The sequence below is a fragment of the Plodia interpunctella genome, chromosome 6, assembly GCF_027563975.2.
Source record: "Plodia interpunctella isolate USDA-ARS_2022_Savannah chromosome 6, ilPloInte3.2, whole genome shotgun sequence".
In the NCBI taxonomy this organism is placed as follows: Eukaryota; Metazoa; Arthropoda; class Insecta; order Lepidoptera; family Pyralidae; genus Plodia; species Plodia interpunctella.
In genome coordinates, this window is record NC_071299.1 from 3,275,532 (window position 1) to 3,291,460 (window position 15,929).

General features: G+C 34.2%; 1 protein-coding gene across 2 annotated transcripts in view; it reads right to left on the reverse strand.

Moving 5' to 3' along the window:
* LOC128670601 (uncharacterized protein) overlaps window positions 1–10,433 on the reverse strand; it is an 83,057-nt gene extending 72,624 nt beyond the window's left edge. For both annotated transcript variants that reach the window (XM_053746390.1, XM_053746391.1), the window contains exon 1: window positions 10,230–10,433. The gene's annotated coding sequence lies outside the window, so the exon portion shown is untranslated. The remainder of the gene's footprint in view (window positions 1–10,229) is intronic.
* Between the last annotated feature and the right edge of the window lie 5,496 nt (window positions 10,434–15,929).

Consider the following 15,929-nt stretch of genomic DNA (forward strand, 5'->3'; position numbering starts at 1 on the left):
TTTAAAATATGGCTGAACAAATCGAATTTAGAATACCATTGTTATCTATGCTTTGGATTTTATTTTGTGGTGGGCGAGGCGTGGCAACCACAGATCACCAAAAAAGAAAATATGGGCAATCGGCACTGCACGACACCACGTGTCGAAAACTAAGCTATCACACGCACGGAATTAGTAGGTACTCCAAGTACTTAGTAAATCTATAATCACACGTTACATAAGCACAGTGGTTTGTGATTATACATTACCAGTGCTTTTCAAACTGTACATAAACCCATTATGTATACATAACATTTTGAGTAAAATATGACTTAATTTTTTAATGTCGGCTGTTTGTTTTAACGTCCGCCACTTTGTTGTTTTTTCCCGCAAAAACTTCGTCAAATCTGTGAGGTCATGTTCCATTGTATTCGCAACCATGCTCGATCCTTTCTTTGTCGTTGTTTGAAATCAATAGGAGACTATAAATAATGGTCCGGGTATGAAATTGTGATAAAAATCTGCTTGAATCAGAACGACTTTGTTGGAAAATTCACGGGTGATTCTGAGTTACACCAGTCAACTTTGACGTTAACTTTATTAACCTGCGTAGAAAAACGCAAAGTACGCCATTTTGTCTAAACATCAGCGGCGTGCAGGAATTACGCTTTTAATCACTTATAGGTAATTAAAAGCGTAATTAATAAATATATTACGTTAGGTGTCAATGGACTGCTATGATGATAATCACGATGACATATAATATTTTATGTAAAGGCAATATCGACTACATACCGGGTTTTTCTTGATATATGACCTCATAGCTCTTAAAATACAAGAAATTAAATCACAGAAATTAAGAAAAATGTATTCAGTAACTAATACCTATTCCATTTCCCACTTTTCGCGCTACAGACACGAACATTTCTCTAAATAAAACATAAATTAATGTAATGTTAAATACATGCCCAATCTCAGGTTTTCATTATTTTTTTATAGATACGTGGATTTTTATGTTTTGTGCCTATTTTAACAAAATTGAACTCAATTCAATTGACTCAGAATCTGAAAAAAAAAATTCAGATAGACAGACGCGGCAAAGGACTTTTGTTTTATAATATGTAAGGATGTTTACGATGGAAGGTTTTCGTATATAAAGTTTTATATACTCGAACTCGAGAACCCTACAAGCGTACATTTGCAGAGCATTGAATTGGTAATATCGCGTTTTAGGAAATTAGGTGTCTGACTCTGGTGAAGTCTCAAAAAGTGGAAATAAGGTAATGTATATATAGCGGAGTCGACGGAGAATATTAATAATGCAAAGCGCATCGATTCTGATGCCGTTTGAGATAGAAACTATTTTAGGTTGCCTTTTCTTCACGAATCATCTATATAGAGATACATATTATATGTATAACGTAAAAAGTAAAGTATGTTTATGGTCACTACTTATGCTTTTGCATACTGGCGACTAAAGGACATATGCCTTAACAGCTAATAGGCAAAAATAGCTTCCCCAAAGAGGGTTGACGTAAGGCAGGCAAGGTTGTAAAAACAAAGCCAAATCTTCAAAATTTAATACTTGACTTTTTTAAGCGAAACTTGGGCTTTGGGGCATCACAGCTGCGAACGTGATTGGTAACACACGAGGATGAGAGATGGAAGCAGCACGTGAAGATAGAAGACAGGCAACTACAGGAAAAATGTTCAGGGATTCTTGGAGTCTAAATTGACAATTCAAAGTTCTTCAATTCAATCTTCAGATAACCTTTCATAAAAGAAAATAAATGTATTTTTTCAACCGAGAACAGAATAATATTAAATTACAAGATTCCCAAAGCTAAGAAGCAACGTTATTTTGTGATAGGATCTTAGCATAGGATGGGCTATATATTAACAGAAAATCGTGTTAAACAATATCTGATACTGCAAAATTCTTGTCATGAATATAGCAAAAAATATTAAGTATAATGAAATATAGAGAAAAAGTTTGGAAACTAGACTAGACTAGACTGTAGAACAATCCCATAAACATCAGCGAACACGCATGCGTTATTCAGTCTAACAGCGATGTTGATGTGGGAGACCAGGAGGGCGAAGTAAATACTGGTTTGTATTTCACTTCTCAATATCGAGTAGATTTGAAGTGAGACGCAGCGAACCAATCACATTGCAGTGTGGTTGTCGTTGCTTTACAAAGGTGTACTGTGATTGGTTAGCTACGCTCACTGCGAATCGACTCGGTGAGATGTAAATTTATAGCAAAGTTATGCTATGCACACTGGTGGTCTGTTTTTCACACCTAGCCAGATTATAATAACTTTCACTATGGTAGTAATAAATAGTATATTCCTCCTATAGTTCAAAGATTATACTGTGGAGATAAATAAATATGATTTATTTGATTAATTCGATGCCAGAACTTGCAATGGAGAGAGATGAGTGGAAAAATAAGGGGGAGGCCTTTGCCCAGCAGTGGGACACAATGCCTACAGGCTAGATAAAAAAATCTATGTGTAGTGCACTGGCCTTTAAGTTAAACTAAATCCAAGAACCAATTAGAAACCAAATTATTTCTCTCAAAGACAGCTAAAATCAGTTCAGAGCTAAATTGAGAGTTTGGAGGTAATAATAAATGTGTTACCCGATCCCCGGCCTGTATTGGGATGCAAATGTGCTTGGAGATGTAATCCGATTCTATTCAGAGCAACTGAACTCCGGTCTAGTGATAAGATTTACTTCCCTCTTTGATTTAGTTAGTTAGTACTACTTGTGAAATCAGCACTAAAATTTTGATTTAAAATATGATGCTAATAAAGGTTTAAAACATTTCTTTTGAGTTATAATAGGAAACTTAATGTTATTTATAGATATTTTAAGATTGATCAGCATGTTATCTGTGATCGCTGTTTGTATACTTTATAATTTAAATTCCGGTGAAGGTGAACATGTGGAAGCATGCAACACTAGGAGTGGTACACACGCGTTGCGTTACGAGTGGTTCTCAGCTGTCACGCTGTCATTACGAACCATCAATTTTCTTGAGGAAGCGAAGTTTGAAAAATTATAATGACAGCGCGGCCGCAGCGGTCGGAACTCTCCGAGAACCACTCACGAAGTTGAGAGTACTGTGGCAAAAGAGAGAGACCCTAAGACAAGGGTCTCTCGGCCTCTTTTGCTACTGTATTCTGTAATTACGCTACTTTCTCACCTTACCTTTAGTTGAGAGGTACCTATGCAGATGACCTTTGTACCAAGATCTACCTCTGGTTCTTAATACTCAAATCTCGCTTCGACTTGAAATATTTTCTATATCGGAAAGCAAAACTTTGGAAGAATGTCGACTGAAGCGACGTTGATCCTTTCTTGTTTGTTTAGGGCACGATCCCGCCACGGTGTCTTATTGAAAAAAGTTTTCAAAGGCAATCCTAAATTAAACTCCAAAGTTACTCGAGTCGTTGCCGCGGCAATGAATGCTTATTTTAAACGGCGTTTAAGGGAGTTTTTATATTACGTCTACGTCTTGGATTCGATACGTTACATACATTTTCATCCCAACTATTGTATCATTATATCTTTAATTGTTAGAGGCAAAAACATGTAGCATGTTGTTCAATCTTCCCGTGGATGTCATACAAGGCGTATCTTAGGCAATAATAGTATTCCGTAGGAGCGAGGCAGCCGGTTGTAAAAATACAGCCGAACCTTCAAATGTTAAATTTGCTTTTTACGCGGAACGGGCTCCGTGGCATCACAGCCAGAGGAGCAATATTTTGCTCCTCTCTCACATTTGCGTGTTCAAAACCTCCACGGCACGTCATGTTGAAGGCACAAAATTTTGTAACGGGTATATAATGTTTGATAAGTATTCTATTTAGGTTAGTAGATAAAAAAAACCAGTTTTGATCCCGATTTTTATAGTTTAATTTTGTTATCCGCTAATGAGATACGATATCAGTTACTAATAGGTAAGGATGAGATTGTTGTAATTAGTTACAGTTTTGTTATTTTTGTATTAAAATTGAAAATAATTTAAATATATTATTTACGTTTATTTTTATTTCTGTATTGCTGTGTTTTGTATGGAAAACAGCAAATTACAGATGATATAACCACAAAATCTACGTATATTTTTATCCGATTCAACATTTTGAATACCTACTACTTGCAATATAACATACATATAACTAAAATGCAGCAATACACCAAACTTAATTAAGAATATTACGAATTATGTATTCGTATCGATTATATGTATTCGTAACTAATTTTCGCCAACGAAAAATAACAAATAATGAGAGTACAAAAGTTACTTTTATGGGAGAAAAATACAATACCCATCATGAAAGAAGCCTTTTTATTTGAATTTCTTTTGTCAAAATACATTTATACCCAAAAATTTTGAATACTCTTAGCAAAGGTCACCTTGAATCGACAAAAATTGTGAGGTCATTTGCCACAAAGCATCCGAATACAGATTTTGGGTCTCGAAAAGGCATCGAGAGGGCTATTGAGGAAACGTCGTTGAATAAATAATTTCTTTTGCTAAAATTTAAATAACAGTATAGAAAATGTGGTGCGCAATGGAAAATTTGTTTTTATTTAGAGCTATCTACTAATCTTACAATCAGCACTTGGATCACAATCATAACCTGTTTTGATATACCTTTTGACTATGTACATTATGTCCTTTTATATATTATTAGAAAGAAAAAAAAAACATTGTAAGAAACAATAATGGTAAGCCGATCTGGCATGATGGGGACCAACACTGTTCAAATGAGTTTCTTTCGGCATTTCTTCTCAGCAGTGGTCGTTCCGAAATGCCAGTAGTTTGTAGCTTGTGAGAAATAACTATAAATATAAAGATTGACGAGAAAAAGTGCCTGTGAAGGTCTAATTCCTGAATAAATTATTTGAATTTGAATTTGAATACTGGAAGTATTATATAATCTGTGTCTATACCGAAATACTACGTGCATTCTTCTTTTGACGACCTCGGTGGCGCAGTGGTATAAAGTGCTTATGTCTAAACCGTGAGGTCTCGGGTTCGATCCCCGGTCGGGTTATGATGGAACATAATCTTTTTCTGATTGGTCCTGGTCTTGGATGTTTTTCTATATATGTATTTGAAATAAAATATGGTATCGTTGAGTTAGTATCTCATAACACAAGTCTTGAACTTACTTTGGGGATAACTCAATCTGTGTGATTTGTCCTTATATATATATATATATATATATATATATATATTTATATTTATGTTTATATATTCTTTCTATGCTTCGAGTACCATAAATGCATCTGACATTTGCGAGTACAGCATATTACGACTCTGAATGCCCTTAATCCATTCGATCTGCTCAGACTCTTAGTAATTTCAAGAGCTATGTTAAAACCCTTGTTATTGAAGTTACGAATTTAGGTGATTTTTTTACTTCTCGATTTTTTTAGGTATGTAGGTATGTTTATATGTATTTTTTTTCTTTTTTAGTGTTTTTACTATATTTTTTCTTTTTTTGTGTTTTTACTTACTATATAATAGTGGCAGTAGATGCACAAATTTCCTTGAGATGTTCTCCTTCATCGAAAAAAGTGGTGGTCGATAAAAACAAACATACATGAGTCAGATGAAATACACATAACTACCGTTTCTTAGAATGTACAGGATTTACATGACGGTAATTGATTGCAAGTAAATTTGCCCGAATTTAGACCGAATAATACATGTATACAGGGGGCATAGATTGTTGTCTATCCCAACTCAAGTACATATGTCTAAAAGTACGTAAAAAATGTAATTTTCAACATACTGCAGTGGAGTGGCCATTCCACAAAATTATTGCCGTAGCGAAACGGGTGTTGCAATATGTAAACGTTCAGTAACGTCATCTCACGGTCGCGATGACTAGGGCTGCCACCCGACTGAAATTCCCCGGATATTTCCTAGTTTCGAGGTGGTCTATCCGTGTGGGGATTTTAAAATAACCGGCGATAACTAGGACAATGTTTAATTTATCTCTTTTTTCGCTGTTAAATCTTGAATTTCCCGTGAAAATGTCCGCGATTTATTATATTTTTATCGGGAAATGGCAGCCCTAGCTATAACGGGCTATTCACGACGACGCTGTCATCTGACGTCGTCGTCATTATTACCGCTTTTCATGACTAGATATTGTCTGCCACAGAAACTGTGTCCGACTGGTTGACCAGCTCCCGGGTAATTGCAATATTATTAATAATTGTTGTGCTTGTTTTCTATTTTCTAATAGTACCTACCACACGTTGTTATGAATTCTATTCTGGTAATAGGTAATTACCGTATCATCGTTTAATAGCAAAGTTTCATGTAAATATTAATAAAATGTTTTTCTTTATTATTTAATTATAGGAGCGGACATATCCTTCAGCATTTTTCTTCCAGTTTTCATCTCGCGATGACAACTGTAAGTGCATATTTCCGGCGATGAGATGACGCGATTGGCGCGATTTTCACATTCCTTGGATCAAAACAAAAATCAGCATAATGCAGTAATTAATTTATGCATCCGACTTCGTTTTTACTAAAATTTTTACCGTTTTCCTGGTAACTTTGCATTTCTCCATAGGGAATCTTACTGAAAACCTACCTAACTCTAAAATGCATCTAGTAAATAAACAAAATTATTATATGTTTAGCGTTATCGTTCCAGAAATTGGTCTTTAAAAACATGTTATGAAAACTATCGCATTGCAATATAATTATTAAGTAGGAACTGGCACAATTGATGTGTTATAACGCCCACATTTACAAACGAACATTGCTTTAATCTATTTGAGAAATCTAGAGTACGTGTAAACAGAGAATCAAAATTTCAATACTGCTCTGTAGTAAAGAACATTGTTTTTATGCGCCTGTGATTTTTGATGTTTATTGCCCAATAATTTTCCCATAAACCGTTCATATTCCCAAATCCACAGCATCGAGTAATGCTCTCGCTCGCCGTATTGGTTTAAAAGAGAGATAGCATTTTATTGATGTTGTTTTTCATTATCATCTCATCCACAAGAAGTTTTAGTGATATACTCCTTTAGACAAAACTAGTTGAGAATAATGCTCCTGAATTTTTGATAATGTCGCCAGACTAGATATTGCGTAGTTGCTCTTGTGTTATAAATAGAATTGCCATTGCTCCAAAATCTTCTACTTCTGTTCGAGTTGGATACCGAGCTCCAGACTCAATTTATTTTTTCGTTTTTACGTACACATACACAACAAATTGATGCTTAAATATTTATGATACATTAATGATATTTCGGTGTCTAACTCAAAAATATCATCCTAATACATAATTAGGATGATATTTTTGATATATAGGGGACACTAAGTTTGCTAAGCCACAACTATATGCTAAGATCGTAGGTTTTAAAGAATAGGTTCGTAGGATCTATGATCATTATCGTCCAAATACTAGACCAACCAACATTTGTATCCTATAAAGTGCAGCGTAATATTCTAGAATATATGTTATGATGAATCATTTACTTCAAAGCGGTTAATATTGCAGTTATGTCTTTAGGATGTGACTGTATAAAATAAATATTGCACTACACATGCTGATGTTATATTACAGGATAAAGCTAGGATTTGCACTCCAACTGGATTTATGAGATTAATTCGTGTGTAGTCATTTCAAAGTTCTTTACATTCACTTTTACTTCAGCAAAAATATATTCCTGCAGAAACAGTGAAGGATGAAGATTAAGGAAGACATGAGAATATTGGAGGTGGTTTCAATGTGAGAGAAGGAGAGAAGGTTTTGTGGGGAGATAGAATTTTTTGCGCCGACACAAGATGATACAGCCGCCGGTCGTCGGTACAGTCCAATTTTCAAAGTTTAAAGTTTATTATTTACGCAAACACAGGGCTTCGTGAATGTAACCGGTCATGCGAGAATAAAAGAGAGACAGACTAGATGATAGGGCAAGGTAAAGCATATTATGAGGTTGAGTCACGCAAGTATACGCAAATATAAATCCGAATTGAGAAAACAAATTCAATTGTCGAAGGATAAATCAATCGTATTTATTCCAATTCTTCAGACACAATGCAGCAATTCTTAACAATGCCTTTGCTTATTCTTTTACTTTGAACTTGTTATGTTGTATGGAGAGAAGCCGGTACATCATTAGTATAGTTTTTTCTTTGTAGTAGAAGATATACTAGAAGATAGCGGGATCTTGTTAGCGTCAAGATTCTCGGAGGCTGAATTCGTTTTTAGAAATGTTCACGAAAATCTGTGATATATTATTGTACATATAAAAAATTAACAAGGTTTTAAGATTTATTTATTTTATTAAATAAATATAAATGTATATATAAATATATTAGGACAAATCACACAGATTGAGCTAGCCCCAAAATAAGTTCTAGAACTTACATAACCATAACACAAGTCTAGAATTGTGTTATGGGATACTAACTCAACGATACTATATTTTATAACATACACATATATATAGATAAACATCCAAGACCCGTGTCAATCAGAAAAAGATGATTTTCCATCATGAACTCTAAAAAAAAGACATTTAAAAAAAAACATGTTTGTTTAATTGAAAAAGATTTTCATCCATTCACAAACTAGAAATGTAACTATTTACTACATTGCAGTGGTAAACTTGTTTGTGTATACTGTACATAATGATTGTCACTTCAAATTCACTTCACAATCAAAATTTACATACATATACATAGTTATATGTATGTATTGAAAGAGCAACTAGTTTTTCCCATTAAAAAGGAAAAACTAAAATTTATGTTATTTAGATTACAAATAGAATAGCTCTGTGGCTCCCATCATGGGACAATATGCGGACATGTGCACATAAAAATTAAATAAACCTAACTATTAAACTATTGAGTAAAACTAAAGTTAAGCTTAATTGTGTTCATTATTCCATAGTGAGTTTCGTAGAAAATCTGTATTTTCGTAGAACCAAAGATGCTTTCACACCGCCTGCTTAAGATCGGCATCTGGCTCGTGTGGCCTATATTTTATCGTGTTGTTTACCTCTGTTTGTATAGCGATAACAAAAGCAACGTGCTGTGCCTATACTAGATAATATGTAATATGTAACGTATCTACTCCCACGTAGTGTATATTTCAATTTACTGGTACAATTACTTGTGCCAAAGGTGTTCAAAACTCTGATGTTTTGTAGCATTTTGTTCATTGTTATATTAATTTTCTTAATATCTATTGAACAAAGTAATTTGAAACTGAAATATATGTAACTTTAGCGTTCCGATTCTCGAATAGTGTAACTATAGTAGCATAGTCCAACTACTGTAGTTTTGTCCAAATGTCCATTTCGTCTGAACAAAAACAACACAAATTGTATTTAGTTTGTGTGCATTAAAGTATCAATAATTAAACAAATCTCAAGGATATTATGATAAAGATAAATAGCAACACCTAATGTGTCGCTATGTTAGATAATGATCTAAGTACGTTTCATTTTATAGTAAGTAGTTTACGTGAAATGTTACTATGAACATAGGCTGCATTGAGGTTATGAGATGCATCCGTGCGTACAATAAATAATCCTGCGCGATTACTGTTATTACCTAGGCAATTGTGTCCATTGCTTTATACGTAATACACTAAGTATATGCTAGCGTTCCAAGAAAAAAAGTCTTTCAGTCTTCAAATTTCATTCATGGATATTATGAACGAAATATAAAATTAAGTAAAATAACCTATAATGTGCAAGGAACCGTTGAAAATGTTCGAAAAGTGCACACATGTATTTTTTGTTTTAACCAGATTTTTTTCTATAAGTGCAGACAGATTTTTGTCATAACAGTTTTGCAATGTGGAATAGTTTATTAAGAAAACATTTTTTTTCCTCCCCAATCTCTTTCCATGTATTCCTGTGTCATTAAATGTTTTATTTTATTTAGCAGATTTGAATTTTCATGTGATGTTATTTCTTGCAATATAATTCTATGAATAGCATTTTTGACACTTATATTAAAAATTTAAATCTCATTAACAACAGAACAAATTAAAAGCATAAAATCTTTTATCTGTTAAACACCATAGTATGTGTAACGTAAACATCGACATATCTTTGTGTTACGCATGACGCTTCATATGCAAATGTTTATTGTTGTTAACTGGCTTCGTATCTCTTTCTGAGCCGAAATTACCACGTAACATTAACCTGAGAATAATTAACATTAAACTTTATTGCAAACTTACCTCAATCTATCAGATAAATAAAATAAAAAAAAACAGTTGCTTTCACAAAAAAAAAATGCACGAAAATCCACAAGTTCACTAAAAATTTTAAGACACAATTTTTGAACTATTTTTTCTAGGTTAAATTTGATATTTTAATTCATAATAATTTCCGCGCTTTTACCGAGGACGAGAGGACGTACTGACGTGCGTCTCTATCGACTGTTGGAGATAGACTGCGGTGGGGGCGGCTGGAGGGCGGCAAGGTGCGAGCCCGGCTACACGCCCGCCCAGACCACGGCATCTACGCTATGATTTCCTGCTATTTGGGATAGGGATAGGGCGGTTGCAATTTCTGAAAGCACATTGTTTCGGATGCGTTTTTAGACAATATTTTCACGAGGTTATATTTAGTTTAAAGTTTACGGACTTATTCGAACTGCCAGCTATTAATGGTAAACCCATTAATAGCTGGCAGTTCGAATAAGTTGTTATGGTACATTACAGGGACACACACCATAATTTTCGGATGAGAAAAGGTAGGAAGGTAGACCCTGGTCTCCGACGCTCTATGGTGTCGGAATAAACCGAAAAACGCTCAGACAAGAGTGAGAAGGGGCATGATTTTCTGCTACCTACTCGTTGCTTTCTTTACAAATATAACATTTTAAACCGACTTAAAAAAGGAGGAAGTTCTCACTATAAATCACACAAAAAGTAAAGTTATCCCAATGAATTTTTCAATGGCAATATATAAATAACTTTTCTATTTTTATTACAAGCTAGAATATCAATAAGGATGAAAAGTCTTCCTTATAAAAGTAATTTAGCCCTTTTACACTGATAACTCATTTTTACTTAAATCATTAGGTACGTGCTTGAATCTCAAAAGCTATACAAATTGCTGGAATAAGTAAATTGCAAAACAACTTTTCCTATTAAGAACTTAATTTCGTAACTGTCTTTGTGTTCCATTCAACTTTTTGTTCACAAGTACACAATAATTCAATTTCGTCCTTCTTTGTGATGACGCCATGTTTTTACTAAGTATCTCAACAGTACCTTCTAATTCCATGGATAAAACATCCAAATGTTGCCTGATTTAAATTGCAGGTACCTAAGTATAAAACCCGTAAAAAGAATTTCAATTTTGCAACAATTCAATACGGTGACGTGTGGTTCCTTCCACCTTAGAATAGGACCACTCCATATCCTCTCTGTATGAGGCGACTACTGATAGACAACGATAGCATTCCCACGGAGGGTTGGTGTCAGGCAGACGGCCGGTTGTAAAATCACAGCTGAATTTTACGCCACGTAAGCAACCGGAATATTCGGGAGAGAGAGCAACAAGGTGTCGTCACACTATGTAATAATATTTTCAACAAGGTCAAACATGAGCTAACGCGGGTGAAGCCTGTGGGCAACAGCTAGTATATAATATGTGATTTCTATAAAAATAATTCACATGTTTGTGTTTTCCAAGAGATCAAATGTAAAATGTAAAATTTTCTTGGAAATTTTTAAAATAAGAAAATTGCTAGAACATTTATTGAGATTTTATTGTTTTAAGTACATACATGTATTATGGGTACTTCTACTTTAAGATTAAAAAGATTATGCCCGTCCCATGTTACAGTATGACGTCAATGGATTGAAGCGATATTTGTAGAGTGAAGTCAGGTACAGAACGCGAATACGCAATACGTACGTCATACATATGTAGATGAAATTGAGTTAGTTCAATGAAATATACGAGCATGAACAAAGCCCGAAGAACCTAACCTTAAGTCTGAGATTAAGATTCCTTGACGATATAGGATCCACAAATCAAAAAATAATATGTACTTTACTGTCGAGAACCGATATGACTAACAATCAAAATGTTTTTATTGTACACATACTTACACTTTAAAATCGTCACAATTTTATCGCTTAACTAGTTGACGTCAATAATTTGCTTAAACCTAAGTCGTCACCCGACTTCAATAGAATATGGTAGCATCTAATCTGCATATGACTGTTATCATTATACTTCATAGTATTCTCGACAAAATACTTCATAATTTCCTATATTTTGTTAAAAAAGGAAATACAAATAGATATAATTTAAAAAAGTAATGAAAACTCTTTATATACTTCTTGTGGCTAATCGCCATTCCTTTTGTAAAATAAAAGTGCTATTGAGGATAAAAAAAAGTTTGACTTTCCTCGAACGCCTCTTGAATTATTTATTCTATATAGCCTCGAAGTTTGTTAGGAAGAATGTACGTTTTAGTTAGTTATTTTGACGGATTATACAATATTTGAAATTCAAATTAATTAACTTTTGTCAAAACTTTATGGAGCAATGCGTGACTTATATTCATCTATTTCTTTGGCTAAATAATCTGAAAACTTAAAAAATATATAAATAACTCGAAATTAAGTGGTGTTTGATATTGTTTGAAGCAACCATCAGATACAATATTTTAAAAAGAAAACAAAAAGTAATAGTAGAAACTATTAAGAAAATCTTAATAAAATCTTTCTGCCGTTGTCTATTATTCGAATAATTTTTTCTTGGGATAATAAAGTCCCAGAAATCTCACTTGAGCAAAGCAGCGGGACACTGCTAGTTGATAACAACCATAACACCCTATCCAATCTTTTGTGATTTGCAGAAGATGTTACCTAGTTATCTAAAAGTTTTTAAAATTAAGAACTCATAACCACCTATCATATAGGTACCTATATAATAATGTTTGAGCCATCACATCTATCGATACATGACGACCTCTGACGACCTCTGACGACCTCGGTGGCACAGTGGCAAAATGCATGCCTCTAAACCGAGAGGTCTCGGGTTCGATTCCCGATAGGTCATGACGGAAAATTATTTTTTTCTGATTGGCCCGGGTCTTGGATGTTTATCTATATCTGTATAATGTTATAGAATATAGTATCATTGAGTTAGTATCCCATAGCACAAATCTCGAACTTACTTTGGGGTTAGCTGAATCTGTGTGATTTGTACTTATAGGTATTATATTCATTTATTCAAATACCATCCATGTATGTAAAACTAACAGCCAAAATTTCAGGCCTGATGCATGTCGGTTCTCACACGTTAACTCGTGAACGATTTTCCCTACATTAATCCCTATACTTTCTACGCCATTACCAAAATCGGCTCGTTTTAATTCACCATAATCTACGTACAACGGAACCCGCGCTAATATACGGCCTGTCCAACCATGTTGAACGTGTGGGACTGCCCTAATGGATATACACATAGCTTGTACAAAAGTAGTCTCTACTTTTTCTTGAATTTTTTTATAATTTTACTTTTAGTAAAGAGTTTTTATAAAGAATATATGTTTGAACGGATTCTCAAAGAGGGTTAACATCACGCGGGCGTTTGTAAACTTACAGTCGGATCTTCAAAGATTTTAAAAAAATATTTTTAAGCGTGCTTCATGCCGTCGCAGCCCTGGATACAATTGCGAATGGAAATAACCGAGTAGTATACATAAAATATATCACGACGTATATACATCACGACGTATATACATCACGACGATTTCTAAACCTCCACCTTTCTCGAAGTTAGCTAGAAATAGAATTAAGTTTAAAATGTATGTCGAATAGCACAGCTGGACCATATATATTTCATAGGGAGATTTAAAAAAATCATCTGTGTAACCATCATATAGATTTCTCGTATTGTTACGTAAAACCCCAAGCACTCATCGCTTTTAAAACGCTTTTTGCAACATAAAAATCTAAACCCGTTTACCTTACTCTACAGCTAGGGTTGCCATTTCTGTAATATATGCTCGTTTTTACATGTATTTTTGTAGGAACTACTAGTTTTGCATAATGTTTATTACCTATACTGGAGAATAATTATTTAATCTATATTAATGAACGTACGGTGTTGTAACTAGTTGATATACTGGTAATTACTGAAATTTAAATGTGGATGTCGCATGAGGTGGCTATGGGTCTCACAGCTGCCTAGCTGATAGGCAACAATGGCATTCCCAGGGAGGGTTGACTTCAGACAGGCGGCCGGTCGTAAAAGCCATCAAAAAAATATTCAATGTTGGTTATTATTTATGCTGAACTCGGGCTACGCTGCGTCATAGTCCCGAACGAAACCGAGAACTAGATGTAAGATACTGAAATTGAAATATAGGTAGGTATGTGCTATCGATAAAAATATTGCAGTGTTATTCAAAGACTTTAACAACAAAAAGAATTTAATAAACGATTTCCAAAATGAACATTCTATAATACAAACATTTCCATACAAAGCGAGAAAGGTTCAGACGGTTTGTTTCCAACAAAAAAGCCCGCATCACGTAAAAAACATGGCCACCGCACAAACATTTTAACCGGCGGTTCTATTGTTACGGCCACCCTGCTGCCTTTGTGTTCCCTACTCGACCCCACAACCTGGCCCACTAAACTACACTAGAGACTAAATCATTGCAGCAGTTCTAAAACCGCCTAACGACCTGCAACGAATCATTGTTTACATGAACTCTCTCTTCCTCAGCCTTTGAGCGTAGTATACTTTAAGCTAACATATGTTTGTCACTATCCCATTTTCCAACATTTGCCATTGACAGAACGAGACAAAACACTGTCTACTTTAGTTTAAAGTATGTTTTAAATTTACAATATCCGCCAGCATTACGTTAATGTAAGCTGAAAATGATCAATTTATTAAACACAATATTTATTTTATTAAACAAAAATATATAATTTTATTGGAGTACGTTAATCACTAACAGTGGACAACACTCTTTTTAGCATAAGGCAGTGAAATTTAAGAGAATGTACATAAAGGAACAGTCATCAAGATACCCAAATTGGTTTAAAACATAGTTGGGCCTAGTAACTTTATGAAAAAAAAATACTGCCTGAAGATGAAAAAGAAAATAATAAAATTCTGAATGAATGATATTGACTTTCTGCCCAATCATCTCATATTCTATGACTGCGACTGAAATCCGTACACAAGCTCAATGAGGATAGTCTCATTTATTGTAACAGTTTATTGCGTTTTGAAGTTACGCTGCTGATTGAAGAAGTCAACATAAAATGTAGTTACGACTTCTACGAGTAATGATACTACTCGGCCCTTGAACAAGCTTTCATCAAAATTTATAGCCATCTCTCTCTTGGGCCCATCATTATGATGAGAATATTATATGGTACTAGCCGCTGCCTGCAGCACCGCGGTAGCCTATGTTTGATCTCGTGTCATTAACCAATATCTACTTCAAATTTAACCAAAATCTGCCCAATGGTTTTACAGTGAAACAGTGACGTCACTTTGTCATGTATATTCCATACAAATTATTGTTTTGATATTTGGAAACAATATATCATTTGACTTGCATTAGAATAGTAATATTAAAAATTTAAATGGATTTATTTATTACTGTCTGTATTGCATTGCACCGCGTCATACAGCGTTCAATCGCTCAACTAGCATCCGGCTAACTCAGTTGCAGCGGGAACTCCGAAGGACTAATTTCGCAATAAAAGTTTAATTCATCTTATTTTCACCCATCACTTCTATGTCCTAGAAGCTCTAGAACGAAAGTAATTGTTATCTTCAAGAAGTTTCCGATACTTTTGTTTTAGTTTGAACCATTTACTTCCGCCGATACAAGTGGTCTAGATTGCGAAGTTTTATGGATTCAGCAGCAATTAAATTTACTGTAA